This window comes from Sciurus vulgaris, assembly GCF_902686455.1.
Source record: "Sciurus vulgaris genome assembly, chromosome: 1".
In the NCBI taxonomy this organism is placed as follows: domain Eukaryota; kingdom Metazoa; phylum Chordata; class Mammalia; order Rodentia; family Sciuridae; genus Sciurus; species Sciurus vulgaris.
The window spans coordinates 179,005,473-179,021,258 of NC_136461.1; the positions used below are offsets into that span (position 1 = coordinate 179,005,473).

The 15,786-nt window shown below is 36.4% G+C and overlaps 1 long non-coding RNA gene across 2 annotated transcripts in view; it reads right to left on the bottom strand.

The window, feature by feature from the left end:
• The window catches only part of LOC306640814, a 162,246-nt gene that overhangs the window by 42,842 nt on the left and 103,618 nt on the right, over positions 1-15,786 (bottom strand). The gene's annotated exons all lie outside the window — the stretch shown is intronic.

Here is a 15,786-nt window from a genome sequence, read left to right on the forward strand (position 1 = left end):
TAATAGCTCTCAAAGAAGACAAAGGAAATCAGAATGATGCCAAGTAAATGTGATTAATGACAACTGTAATTCCCAAACACAACTCTGGAATGAACTGCTCAAGAATAAATAATTAACTATTTGGGAAAATGTCATGTATAAGAATCAAAATATTGAATTTGTGTGTGTGTGTGTGTGTGTGTTGCTAAAATTTACTTTTGAAAAATGAGACTTTTGTAATATTTTGGAATTTTTTAAAAAATTGAAATATATTTGATATTATGCTTAAAATGAAGACTTAGAGATAGCATTCTTTTGATTTAATGACTACATAAAAAAATAAACACTGGTACACAAAGGAAGGGTAATTAAATGCTATATTTTTATTATAAAAACAAAATAAATGTGATTTACTTTAGAGATTTTAATTATTTTGTTCTTCATTTTAAAAAAAATTAAATTTCTTTAAGGTTACTTTCATTTAGTTATAAAATTTTAAAGATGAATGAATTTAAATTCATTGCAGAAATTACTTCATCTGAGTTCTTTTTCATTATCTTTTATAATGTAAGGAAGATTTTTATTGTCTCATGTCTATTAGTTTTGCATGTGGAAGAAATTGTAGGATATATATATTTTTTGAACCTAAAAATGTGAAGATGTATGGAAGGCTCCCTATTCTTCTGCCATACCTGTTAATGTTCTGTGACCTTCTCTTTGTCAAAGCAATTTATGAGTATCTTGAGATGTTGACAGCCTAGGTACTGTCTTCACAAACTAACTTGGAAAAAGGTGGAATAAAGTCTTATTTTCTGGAAGATCAATGGGCAGTCATTTGGCTGCTCTCTAAAGGATAATCTAGACAAGGCCAGTTTCCTGAACTTGAAACGTCTGCAGTCAGTCATGATCCTGCACTAGTCTAATACTGTGCTATCATTGTCTTGAGATTCTTTATCATATTTTAACATAGGATCTGTAGTTTCATTTTGCACTGACCCCCCACCCCCAAATTATGTAGGTGGTCTTGTTTCTAGGAGCTGAGTATGCATAGTAAATAGAGTGAATAAAAATTCTTATTCTCATGAGACATATATTCAAGTAGAAGAGAAAAAAATAAAGAACCTAACAATATATGAAATAGCTAAGTGATATATTCTAGAAGAAAGATTTAAAATGAAAGAAATAGAACATATATGTTCTAACATTTGTGTGACATTTTGAGATTTTAGATAGTGTATTAGTTTTGCATTACTATAATGAAATACCTGATACAGTTAACTTTAAAAAGAGAAAAGTTTTGTTTAGCTCACAGATTTGGAGATTTAAGGGTATGGTACCTGCATCAACTCAGTTCTGACAAAGTTCCTTCCAGCTACAGTCACATCATGGTGGAGGCACATGGGTATCAAAGGTTATATCACTGAAACAAGAAGTCAGAGAGCAAAAACTTATGTCCAACAATCTCTTCCCAGAGCATGTTGCCATTGACTTAAGGATCTCCCATTAAACCCCATCCCTCATCAGTGCTATAGCCTCCCAAAGTTCAAAACATTAATCATGATGGACACTTGGGATACACTTGGACCACACCCAAAACAGTAGACAGAGTGACCAGGAAGTCTTCAATGAGAATGTGATAATTAACTAATGACATAAAGATAGTAAAGGAGTGAACCATAATAAGATATGGTATGAAACTCTTCCAGAAAGAGGCAAAAAGCCCTGAGGGGAGAGTGTCGCCTAGAACAGCAAGTTTACCAATACAGCTGGAGAAGATAACGTGGGGGAGAGTAGTTGAAGGTGGGTTTAGAGACTGTGAAGGAGGACTTCGGATTTATTCTGAGTAAGATGGGAAGCTGTAGGATGACTTACCAGAGAAAATACATGATCTGAAAGGATCACAATGGATAGTGTATTGATAACAAAGCGAGGGAATGGTGTTGATTGGACAGGAGGAAACAGTAATAGCACCTCAGGCAAGAATATTCAAATTGTTAACTGAACAGAGACCATGAGTCTATAGCTCAGATGTAGCTCCTAAGTACTACTGAATCATAAATAACGTTCTGTTCAATGATAGAATGGGATTATGAGTCTATGGCTCAGATGTACCTCCTAGATACTATTGAATCATAAATTTTGTTCTAGTGGATGCTGAGGTGGACTGGACTTCTTTCCAAATTCCAACTTGGCTCCTATCTCCTGGTCCAGTCATCTTATTTCAGACCTCTTGGCTTTTCTTCCCCTATACATCCTCAGTGTGTCACTCACCACTACAACTGGGAATTATTTCTACTCTTCGGGCAAAGAGAGATTGAACCCTAGCAAGGTTATACAACACAAAGATCTACCACCCAAAAGAGAACTATTGAGGAATTGGTATTTACCCCAACACTCACTAGTTAAATGCAGATATGGTTCCCCCAAAAAAATAAGTAAAAAAAAAAAAAAACTCTGTACTCAATTCTCTGGATGTTTAGGAGTCATTTGGAAAAATAGATTTTGAGAAAGCAGAGTAAAATGATCAGCATACAGAATGAATGAAAACATTTTGCCAAGGTAAAATGAATGCCCATGGGGATGTACTCCATCCTTAGTAGGATACCACAAAGGGTATGTATGTGTACAATACCACCAGTATTCAGGATTGGCAGATGGAACCCATCCTGCCCTGTTCTGGTTTCAGTTCAGCAACCTGTTCTGTAAGCTTCTCTGCCTATCTGGGATGTCCTCTGCTGACCCAGACCTCCACTCTATTTTATTAAGACCTAATACCTGATAATGTATGATGCCTCAATTTAAAATTCCTTATAGAGTAAAGCTGATTGATCTTTTTGGGTTAAATAATCAATTCTGACCCAGGAATTTTTGATCTTTGGGACCATAGTTAGCATAGCTTTCTGGGCATAGTAGGTAAAAAATTGAATTTAAGAAAGGGGTTTTGTCTGAAAAGGATGTTGAGGTTATTTCAATTAATATCTATAATTTTATTCTTTGTATCATATAAACTACACTACAAGAGATTTTAGGAAGCACTCCACAATTTGGAGTCTATATAGTTTCAAGTTATATACATATACGTATATGTACGTAAGACACTTGGGATACACTTGGACCACACCCAAAACAGTAGACAGAGTAACCAGGAAGTCTTCAACGAAAATGTGCTAATTAACTAATCATATAAAGATAGTGATGGAGAGAGCCATATTAAAATATGGTCTAAAACTTAGAGAAGAAGTTTTATTTTGTTTCACAGCATATGATGACTCATGAAGAATTCCATGAATTAAATTATTAGCTTGGACAAACATTCAGTTACATGATCAATCATTCATTTTTTCATCATGCAAACTTGGAAGCAAAGTTTAATTTAGCTATAGATACCATGATGTAGTATTTTTATAGAATTTCTTTATAGAGGCCAAACTTCTCTTTATATTGTGTTGTCATTGTTGAGTTTAATTGTTCAATAAACCCTGTAAGACATGAAATCAAATAACATTTTAATAATAGTTATATGGAACATTTTAAAATTGTAAAGCAAGAACAAGTTACAAATGACTTCTGAACAGCAACTTAAATATTTTTTCAAACATTTCTTGTAAGTACTAAAGCACTACAAACCTCTTCTTCACAAAGAAAGAAGACAAATAGTTCAATTTATTTCTAAGCAATTTTTATTCCCTTTTCTTAGAAGTGTTAAATTTAGCATTCTTAAACAATAGACTGCAATGATTTAATCTTGAACTCTATCAAAGGACACTCTGTGTTTCAGTCAGATGTTTTTGTAGCTGTGACCAAAATACCTGACAAGAACAACTTAGAGGAGGAAAAGTTTAGTTTGGCTTATGGTATCAGGTCTCAGTCCCTAGATAGTCAACTCTATTGCTCTGGGCCCATGGCGAAGCAAAACATCATGAGGGAAAGGCACAGCAGAAGGAATCTGCTGTCTTGTGGCAGCAGGGAAGCAGAAACAGAAAGAAATGGGCTGCAGAGAGGATGAAACCTTCCAGGGCACACTGCCAATGATCCACCTCTTCTAATCACACTCCACCCTCCAATAGGTATCACCCAGTTAGTCCATTCAAACTAGGATGGACTGATGAGGTTATAGCTCTCATAATCCAATCATTTGACCTCTGAATATTCCCACATGAACACAGGAGTTTTGGGGGAGGGCACCTCATATCCAAACCATAAAATTCCTCACTGGTCCCAAAAGTTCATGTCTATTTCACATGCAAAATGAATTCATTCCATCTCCAAGAGTCCCATAGTCTTAACAATTCCAGTTCCAGTTTTGCCCAAAATTTCAAGTCCAAGGTTTCACCTGAGACTCAAGTCAAACTCCTGGCTGTGGGCCCCTGTAAACATCAAAAGCAAAACTTCTGAAGATGGCAGAGTGGAGTTAGGAAGCAACCTCCAACCCCATCACAGCCCAGAAGGGAGGCAAAAAGAATAGCTGACCAAAAAGTCACAGGGACAGTGCAGGTGATCTGCACTGGTTGGGGGGATGATTCTGCACCACAGACCACCCATGGACAGCCCACAATCCCAGGTCCTGCACTTGCAGATGCCCATCAGGCTCTATGCTACTTAGAAGATGGTCCTGTGGAGAGGAGCGAGTGTGTGACACCCCAGTGCAGTCAGAGCAACATCCCTGAACTGTGCATCCTGTGCTCCTGCACACAGTAGAAGCAGACAGCAGATAGAGCACAGTTACTGTCTGAGAAAATGGCCTGAGGTCCCTGGGCTGACAAATAAGAACAGACTCGTGGGATGTTTTAGCAACCAGAGAAGTGTCTTCTGTATCCCAGTACCTTGTGGGAGATCCAAAGCTGAAGAGAAATGGACAACTTTGAAAGGTCCAAAATCCTTATGAAAACAAAACCAGGAAGATTCAATTAGAATTTCTCTACCTTGGCATGGTTTACTATAAATGCCTCTAACATCAACTTTGATCATACATCTATTACTCTTAATTTTGATTCAATAAATGTGGCTCTAGAATGCTATATTGTGCCTTCAACCCACTTGATTGTATTTCTTCTAATGTTTTAAGGAGTTAATTGGAATAATTCTCTCTGTTTTCCTAGCTCAGGTTTACATTTGCTTCTCTTAACCCCATTTTTCCCTTTTACATTACCTGCTACTCCCTCAACTCCATGTCTTTCTTCTTTCTACCTTGATTTGTGTTATTCTTTGCTATATTTTCTTTTCTTTCTTTTTACTTTCTTTTCTTCTTTTGCACGAATTTGTCTCTACTCCTATTTTCCACCTTTATATAATGCAATAGCAATATTAGTATCTTTAATAACTAATATTTAAGCTAATTCAGAATATTATTGCAAGTTTATAACTGGATTAGAGGAACTGTGGAGAACATTATCAATAAGTTTTTGTTTTTCATAAAGTTGATTAGTAAGTGGTTTTGCTCTGAAGTGATTGTAGTAAATAGGGTTCAGTGACTTCCCTCAAAGTGATGCTGATGCTGGGTAGAGCAGAGGGTGCACATTGCATGAAAATGGATATTTGCCAGCCAGCCAGAAGTTTCTAAGAGAAATATGCTCACTAAATATTCTCTTTCATACAAGAAGAATCAATAATCTTCCCAACAGTGGGTAGACATACAAGCAATGTGGAAATGCAAGGGAACAAATGACCCCAAACAGCCCACAATTGAACAACAATTAAACTCATTTACACATATTAAAAAAATATCAGAGAAATAATTTAGAAAGTCTGTAGTTAAAATGTTCCATGAGCTAAAAGAGGACATAAGAAATGAACTTAGAGAGGAAATATGGGAAATAAAATATCAGTTAAATAAAATGAGATTCTAAAAGATAACCAAATGGAAATCTTGGAAATAAAACACTCAATAAAGCAAATTAAAAATTCATTGAAAAACAACTCCATAGATTAGACCACTTTGGAGACAGATTTTCAGACCTTGAAGACAAAGATTATAATCTTAAGAACAAAATCAAGACACCATAAATAAAGTTAAGACATTCAAAATTTGGGGGATAACACTAGAAACCAAATTTAAGACTCAATGGAATATAAGAAGGCTCCAAAATACAAAGTTAAGAAATGCACAATCTTTTCAATAAATTTTTAAATCAAAAAATTTCCAAATTATAGAAGCAAGATGGAATCCAAATATAAGACACACACAGAGGTCCAAATAGGCAAGATGAAAATATTACTCTCCCAGACATGATGAAAAATTATAATATACATAATAAGGATAGAATTTTTAAAACCACAGGAGAAACATAGCTGGTCACATTTAGATGTAAGTAAATTTGATTTTAACTGATTTCTCAACCCAGACCCTAAAAGACAGGAGAGCAAAGAATAATTTATACAACTCCTGAAAGAAAATAAGTGCCAAACAAGGTTACTATATCCAGTAAAACAACCCTTCAGAATTCAAGTAGAAAAATCTTCCTTGATAAACAAAAGCTAGAAGAATTCATAACTGCTAGACCTGCCAGAACAAACATACTCAATGAAATATTTCATACAGAAGAAATGAAAAATAATAGCAAAAATCAGCATAGGGAGGGATTGCACTAGGAGAATGGTCAATTAAAGGAGAATCATGTGTAAATTAAGCATTAGATATACCACAAAATGGCAAGAAATAAAAATCATCTCTCTCTAATAACATTGAATGTAAACAGTCTAAACTCTTCAATAAAAGATTAAAAGACAAGACCTGCCCATATGTTATTTACAAGAACTGCACTTTACAGGCAAAGATATCCATAGACCAAAAGTAAAAAGAATGGAAAACATATACCATGCAAATGGAAATCATAAACAAGTAGGAGTAGCTGTTTTTATATCAGACGAAGAATACTTCAAACCAAAATTAATCAGAACCAAAAAAGAAGGTCACAACATACTGATTAAGGGTATCATCTAATCACAAGATACTATGATTGTAAAATATTTATGTCCCAAACAATGGTGCATGACATACATTAAAAAAACCCTTCTCAATATAAAGAATCAAACACACCATGATATAATAATATTGGGTGATTTCAACACACTTCTCTCACCAATAGATAGGTCATCCAGACATAAACTAAGTAAAGACTCTTTAGAAGATATACTGTTATTCAAATTGACCTAACAGATATATATACAGAATATTGCATCCATGGATAACTGAATTTGCTTTCTTTTCTGTATCACATGGAACTTTCTCTAAAATGGATTATATTTCATGGCACAAGAAAATACTAGCAAATACCAAAAAAAGATAATTCCTTGTATCCTATCAGATCATAATGAAATGAAATTAGAAATAAATGGCAAGATAATAAAAACAGAAACCAATCTAACACCTGGAGATTAAATAATATCCTTTTCATTTTTCATTTTATTTTTATTAGAGCTTTATATTTATACATATTAGTTAGGTTCATTCTGACAAACTCATACATGTATGGAACTTGATTTCAATTCATAATTCCCTTCTTTTCCTCTCTCATACGCCTTCCTTTCTGCCATTCTCCTTCTTCTACTCTACTAGACTCCCATTCAGTTGTTTATTTTTTTATATTTGATTGGTCCCTTAGAACAAGGAATGGGTCACAGAAGAAATGAGAGGAGAAATAAAAAATTCTCAGAAATAAATGAGAATAAAGATAGCACATACAAAATCTCAGCGACTATATGAAGATAGTTCTGGGGGTTGGGAAATTTATAGCACCAAGTTCCTACATTAAAAACAAATAGAAAGAAACGAAATAACCTAACATTTCACCTCAAAACTCTAGAAAAAGAAGAACAAACTAGTACCAAAATCAGTAGAAGGAAGGAAAGAATTACAGTCAGAGCTGTAATTAATGTAATTGAGATTAAAAACATAATACAAAGAATCAACGGTTTTATTGATATAGTATCTAGGTTTGTTTGGGACATTTTCTTCCCTTGTTTTCTCATATTGGTCAGATGTCTGTGGGACTCTGTGATATTGCAGATTTCCTCTATTGGCTTATAGTGTCCCTGTAGATTTCCAGTGTATCACCTCCGAGCCTTCAGTACCCTGAAGTCTTGGAGGAACTTGATAATGCAGTGCTTCGGAAGAAAGCTGTCCGTAGCCCACTACTGGTTCCAGGGCTTGGAGCTGGCTCTGTGCAAAAAGGCTCTCACTGGGGAGCCTGCTCCGAGAAGCTGGCCATGTGGGAGAAGCCCACCACCTGAGTGCACAGGGCTGCCTGGAGAAGACTCTAGCTGCCCTGCCCTACTCTAATAAGCCACCCGAATCCAGGCCTGCCGCCCAGGCGGAGCTTCACCGGGTGGGGGAGACTCACCCTGTGGTTCTATTTTAGTCCGAGTCTCTCAATGCCTCCCCTTCTTGAATCCTGGGTTCTGGAGCAACTGGAGATGCAGTCACCCTCTAGTCCGCCATCTTGGGTCGCCCCGTGGAACAAGCCTGTGTCTGGAGGGGGCAGGGCCGCCTGGACAGGTCTCTGGCTGCCCTGCCTTGGTCCCAGAGTCTGCTTGCAGGTCGGAGGTCTCTGCTGGCTTGGGGACTTGTGGCTGGCTCTGTGTAGAAAGGATCTCACAGGACGGTCTGCTCCGAGAAGCTAGCCTAGAAAGACGCTTCTCACCGGAGGGAGCCAGTCTGCTTGGGGAAGTCCCTGGCTGCCCTGTCCTGGTCTCTGAAGCAACCTGTGGGCAGGCCAGAGCTCCCAGCATGCTGGCTCAGGGACTTGGAGCTGGTTCTGTGCAGAAAGGCTCTCACTGGGGGGCCTGCTCCGAGAGGCTAGAGAATCTGGCCCTGTGGGAGAAGCCCACCGCTGGAGTGCTCAGGGCTGCCTGGGGGAGACTCTAGCTGCCCTACCCTAGAATCAATCTTGCAAAAGAGGTGAAAGACCTCTACAATGAGAACTACAGAACACTAAAGAAAGAAATTAAAGAAAACCTTAGAAGATGGAAAGATCTCCCATGTTCTTGGATAGCAGAATTAATATTGTCAAAATGGCCATACTACCAAAGTGCTATACGGATTCAATGAAATTCCAATTAAAATCCCAATAATGTACCTTACAGAAGCAGAGCAAGCAATTATGAAATTTATCTGGAAGAATAAGAAACCCAGAATAGCTAAAGTAATCCTCAGTAGAAAGAACGAAGCAAGGGGTATCACAATACCAGATCCTCAACTCTATTACAAAGCAATAGTAACAAAAACGGCATGGTGTTGGTACCAAAATAGACAGGTAAATCAATGGTACAGAACAGAGGACACAACACAAACCCAAATAAATACAATGTTCTCATACTAGACAAAGGTGCCAAAAATATGCAATGGAGAAAAGATAGCCTCTTCAACAAATGCTGCAGGGAAAACTGGAAAACCATATACAACAGAATGAAATTAAACCCCTACCTCTCACCCTGCACAAAACTCAACTCAAAATGGATTAAGGACTTCGAAATCAGACCAGAGACCCTGCATCTTACAGAAGAAAACGTAGGTCCAAACTTTCAACTTGTTGGCTTAGGATCAGACTTCCTTAACAGGACTCCCATAGCACACAGAATAAAAGCAAGAATCAACAACTGGGATAGATTCAAACTAAAAAGCTTTCTCTCAGCAAAGGAAACTATCAGTAATGTAAAGAGAGAGCCTACAGAATGGGAGAATATCTTTGCCACTCATACTACAGATAGAGCACTAATTTCCAGAATCTATAAAGAACTCAAAAAACTTTACACCAAGAATACAAATAATCCAATCAACAAATGGGCTAAGGAAATGAACAGACACTTCACAGAAGAAGATGTACAAGCAATCAACAGATATATGAAAAAATGTTTAACATCTCTAGTAATAAGACAAATGCAAAACTACCCTAAGATTCCATCTCACCCCAATTAGAATGGCGATTATCAAGAACACAAGCAACAATAGGTGTTGGTGAGGATGTGGGGAAAAAGGTACACTCATACATTGCTGGTGGGGCTGCAAATGAGTACAGCCACTCTGGAAAGCAGTGTGGAGATTCCTCAGAAAGCTTGGAATGGACCCATCATTTGACCCAGCTATCCCACTCCTTGGCCTCTACCCAAAGGACTTAAAATCAGCATACTATAGAGATACAGCCACATCAATGTTCATAGCTGCTCAATTCACCATAGCCAGATTGTGGAACCAATCTAGATGTCCTTCAGTTGATGAATGGATAAGGAAACTGTGGCATATATATACAATGTAATATTACTCTGCCATGAAGAATGATAAAATTATGGCATTTGCAGGCAAATGGATGAAATTGGAGAATATCATGCTAAGTGAGATAAGCCAATCTCAAAAAACCAAAGGACAAATGATCTAGCTGATAAGCGGATGAGGACGTATAATGGGGGTAGGAGGGGTTAGCGTTAGGGTTAGGGTTAGGGTTAGGTTAGGGTTAGGGATAAGGAGGGTGGTAGGAATGGAGGAAGGAAGGACTGTATAGAGGGAAAAGAGGGGTGAGAGGGGTGGGGGCAAAGGGAAAAATAACAGAATGACTCAAACAACATTGCCCTATATAACTTTATGATTTTTAATAAAAATAAATGAATAAAGAAAAGAAAAGAAAATTGAAGAGGAGTAATCTATCCCGCCATTTTATTTTTGCCATATACTTTATATTTTCTTTTCTTTTACCTTGTGTTATCTAGAAGATGAATACCAAATGTTAAGCTAAAAAAAAAAAAAAGAATCAACTAAAGATAAAGTTTGTTCTTTGAAAAGATAAACAAGGTTAATAAACTCTTAGCCAAACTAAATAAAACAGAAGACCTCTATCAACAAAATTAGAGATGAATAAGTATATTTCAAGCCAAATTTAATCTGAATAGATGAAGAAGGTCACACTATAGTGGTTAAGGAAGTCTTCCAACAACAAGATATTATGATCGTAAACATTTATGCCCCAGTGTTGAATATATATACATGTATCAAATACATCATAATACAATAATACATGGTGATTTCAACACACCTCTTTCACCATTAGATAGGTCACCATCCAGACATAAAGACTCTTCAGAAAAAATACTATTAATGAAATGAACTGAACAGACATATACAGAATATTACCACAGAACTTCTAAAAATTCATAGGATCATTAGAAACTATTTTGGAAATCTGTACTCCAATAAAGTAGAAAATCTTTAAGATTGACAAATTCCTAAAGACATACAACCTACCCAAGTTGAAACTTGAGAATATAGAAAATTGAAACAGATCAGTATTAAGCAATGAAATTGAAGCATCTATTGATAGTCTCCTAACAAGAGAAGTTCAGGAAGAGATGTATTCTCTACTGAGTTCTACCAAACCTTTAAAGAAGAACTAAAGCCAATCTTCCTCAAATCATTCCATATAATAGAAAAGGACGAAACACTACCAAGTTCATTCCATGAAGTCATTATAACCCTGATATCAAAACCAAACAAAGACACACCAAGGAAAGAAAATTTCAGACCAATCTCCCTGAAAAACGTAGATGCAAAAATTCTTAATAAAATACTGGAAAACCACATTTAACAGCACATTAAGAAGATAATGCACCCAGGTCCAGTGAGTTTCATTCCAGGGATGCAAGCTTGGTTTAAAATATGGAAATAAATAGGTGTAATTCACCATGTATATAGAGTTAAAGACAAGAATATCATGATTATTTCAATAGATTTAGAAAAAGCATTTGACAAAGCCCAGCACCAATTCATGTATAAACACTGGGGAACTAGGGACACATGGAATTATCTCAACATTTTGACTTTTTTTTTCTTTCTTTATTATTATTTTTTGTTTTAGGTACCAGAGATTGCACTCAGGGGCACTAAACCACTGAGCCATATCCCCAGTCCTATGTTGTATTTTACTTAGAGACAGGGTCTCACTGAGTTGCTCAGCACCTCACTGTTGTTGAGGCTGGCTTTGAACTCTCAATGCTCCTGCCTCAGCCTCCCAAGCTGCTGGGATTATAGGTGCATGCCACTGTGCCTGGCTTACCTCAACATATTCAAAGCTATATAACAAACACAAACCTAACATGATACTAAATAGAAAAAAAAAAAAAAAACTGAAAACATTTTCTCTAAAAACAGGAATAAGAAAAAGATGTTCACTTTCACCACTTCTATTCAACATAGTCCTAGAAACTCTAGCCAAAACAATCAGGAAACAGAAGGATATTAAAAAGATGCAAACAGAAAAAGAACTCAAATTATCTGTTTGCTAATGACAAAATCCTGTATTTATAAGACACACATACACACACAAAAAAAAACTCCACCACATTTCCAGAGATGACATATTTAGCAGTATAGCAGGATACAAGATCATCATACATAAGTCAATCATTTTCCTATACTCTAATAACAAATAAGCTAGAAAAGAAATTTTAAAAAAATTATCCTATTCATAATAACTTCAGAAAATAAAAATAAAATACTTTGGAATAAGCTTAATTAAAAAAACAAAGGATGTCTACAATGAAAATATTACAACACTGAAGAGAGAAATTTTAAACACCTTAGAACATGGCAAGTCTGGACTCCAAAATGGTGGACTAGAGGGTGACTGCATTTTCTGTTGCTCCAGAACTCAGGATTCAAGAAGGAGAGGTATTGAGAGACCGGACCAACTCAGATCCACTGGGTGAGTCTCTCCCACTGGGTGAAGCTTGGTCCGGGCGAGGCCTAGACAGTGGGCAGCTTCTCGGAGCAAGGACAGGCAGCAAGAGACTTCCCGGAGCAGCCAGGCTACTCCTTCTGTAAACAGCCAGGATCCCTGCCAAGGCAGGCCCAGTCCACAGGCAGCTGCTTGGAGCAGGCCCGCCCAGTGAGAGGCTTTCCACGCACAGCCAGCCCCCACCCCGTGACCCAGCTGAGCTCTCTTCGGGAGCACTGCATTATCAAGTTCCTCCAAAATTTCAGGCTACTGAAGGCTAAGAAGTGATATACTGGAGGTCTATAGGGACACTATAAGCCAATAGAGGAAATCTGCAATATCTCAGAATCCCACTGATATATGACCAATATGAGAAAACAAGGGTAGAAAATGTCCCAAACAAACCTAGATGCTACATCAATAAAACCTTCAGCACAGCAGAAGAAATGTCAGAAAGGGAGTTCAGAATGTACATAATGAAAATGATCAGGGAAGCAAACAAGGAAATGAAAGAGCAAATGCAGGCATTAAATGATCGCACCTATCGACAGTTAAAAGAGCAAATACAAGAAGCAAAAGATCATTTCAATAAAGAGTCAGAGAAACTGAAAAAAAAAAAAAACCAGAAATCCTTGAAATGAAGGAAACAATAAGCCAAATTAAAAACTCCATAGAAAGCATAACCAATAGGATAGAACACCTGGAAGACAGAACCTCAGACATTGAGGACAAAAAATTAAATCTTGAAAACAAAGTTGACCAAACAGAGAAGATGTTAAGAAACCATGAACAGAATCTACAAGAATCATGGGATATCATGAAAAGGCCAAATTTAAGAATTATTGGGATTGAGGAAGGCTTAGAGAAACAAACCAAAGGAATGAACAACCTATTCAATGAAATAATATCAGAAAATTTCCCAAATCTGAAGAATGAAATAGAAAATCAAGTAAAAGAGGCTTATAGGACCTCAAATATACAAAATTACAACAGCCCCACACCAAGGCACATTATTATGAAAAACCTAGCACACAAAATAAAGACAGAATTTTAAAGGCTGTGAGAGAAAAGAATCATATTACATTCAGGGGGAAATCAATATGGATATCAGCAGAATTTTCAATCCAGACCCTAAAAGCTAGAAGGGCCTGGAACAACATTCTCAAGCCCTGAAAGGAAATGGAGGTCAACCAAGAATCTTATACACAGAGGAACTTACCATCAGATTTGACGACAAAATAAAATCATTCCATGATAAACAAAAGGTAAAAAAAGAATTTACAAAAAGAAAACCAGCAATATCGAACATTCTCAGAAAAATATTCCATGAGGAAGAGATGAAAAACAATGATGTAAATCAGCAAAGGGAGGAAATAGCCTAAATGAATAGCCAAATAAAGGAGAAACCAAATCATGTCAAAAAACAAAAATGAGCCAAATGACTGGGAATACATATCATATCTCAATAATAACCCTGAATGTTAATGGCCTGAACTCTTCAATCAAAAGACATAGACTGGCAGATTGAATTAAAAAAGAAAGATCCAACAATATGCTGCCTGCAAGAGACTCATCTCATACAAAGAGATACCCACAGAGTAAAGGAGAAAGGATGGGAAAAAACATACCATGCACATGGACACAGCAAAAAAGCTGGAGTATCCATCCTCATTTCAGATAATGTAGACTTCAAGCCAAAACTCGCAGACAGGATAAAGAAGGACATCTCTTACTGCTTAAGGGAAGCATAAATCAGCAAGACATAAAAATCATAAATATCTATGCCCCAAACATTGGCTAATCCATGTATGTCAAACAAATCCTTCTCAATTCCAGAAATCAAATAGACCACAAAAAATAATACTAGGCGATTTTAACACACCTCTCTCACCACTGGACAGATCTTCCAAACAAAAATTGAAAAGAAACCATAGATCTCAATAACACAATCAACAATTTAGACTTAACTGACTTATATAGAATATACCATCCAACAAAGAACGAATACACTTTCTTCTCAGCAGCACATGGGTCCTCCTCTAAAATAGACTATATATAATGCCATAAAGCTACTGTTAGCAAATACAAGAAGATAGAGATACTACCTTGTACTCTATCAGATCATAATGGATTGAAATTAGAAATAAATGACAGAATGAAAAACAGAAATTACTACAACACCTGGAGATTAAATAATACACTATTATATGATGAATGGTTAACAGAAGACATCAGTAGGGAAATAAAAAATTCTTAGAAGTAAACAAGAACAAAGACATCATATCAAAATCTCTGGGACACTATGAAAGCAGTACTCAGAGAAAGATTTATTTCATGGAGCACATTCAATAAAAGAAGAAAAAATCAAAAAATAAACGACTTAACTCTACAGCTCAAAGCCCTGGAAAAAGAAGAGCAGACCAACACCAAAAGTAGTAGAAGACAGGAAATAGTTAAAATCAGACCCGAAATCAATGAAATTGAAACAAAAGAAACAAAAGAAAAAATTAACAAAAATAAGAGTTCCTTCTTTGAAAAAATAAACAAAATTGATAAACCCTTAGCCACACTAACAAAGAGAAGGAGAGAGAAAACACAAATTACTAAAATTTGGAATGAACAAGGAAATATCACAACAGACACGAGTGAAAAAAAAAAAATAGCTATTTTGAAAATCTATACTCCAAAAAAATAGAAAATCTCCAAGACATCAACAGGTTTCTAGAGACATATGCATTACCTAAACTGAACCAGGAGAACATACACAATTTAAATAGATCAATTTCAAGCAATGAAATAGAAGAGGTCATCAAAAGCCTACCAACAAAGAAAAGTCCGGGACCAGATGGGTTCTCAGCCGAGTTCTACAACACCTTTAAAGAAGAGCTCATTCCAATACTCCTCAAAGTATTCCATGAAATAGAAGAGGAAGGAACCCTCCCAAACTCTTTCTAGGAAGCCAATATCACCCTGATACCTAAACCATAAAGAGACACATTGAGGAAAGAAAATTTCAGACCAACATCCTTAATGAACATCGACGCAAAAATTCTCAACAAAATTTTAGCAAATTGTATACAGAAATATATTAAAAAGATAGTGCACTATG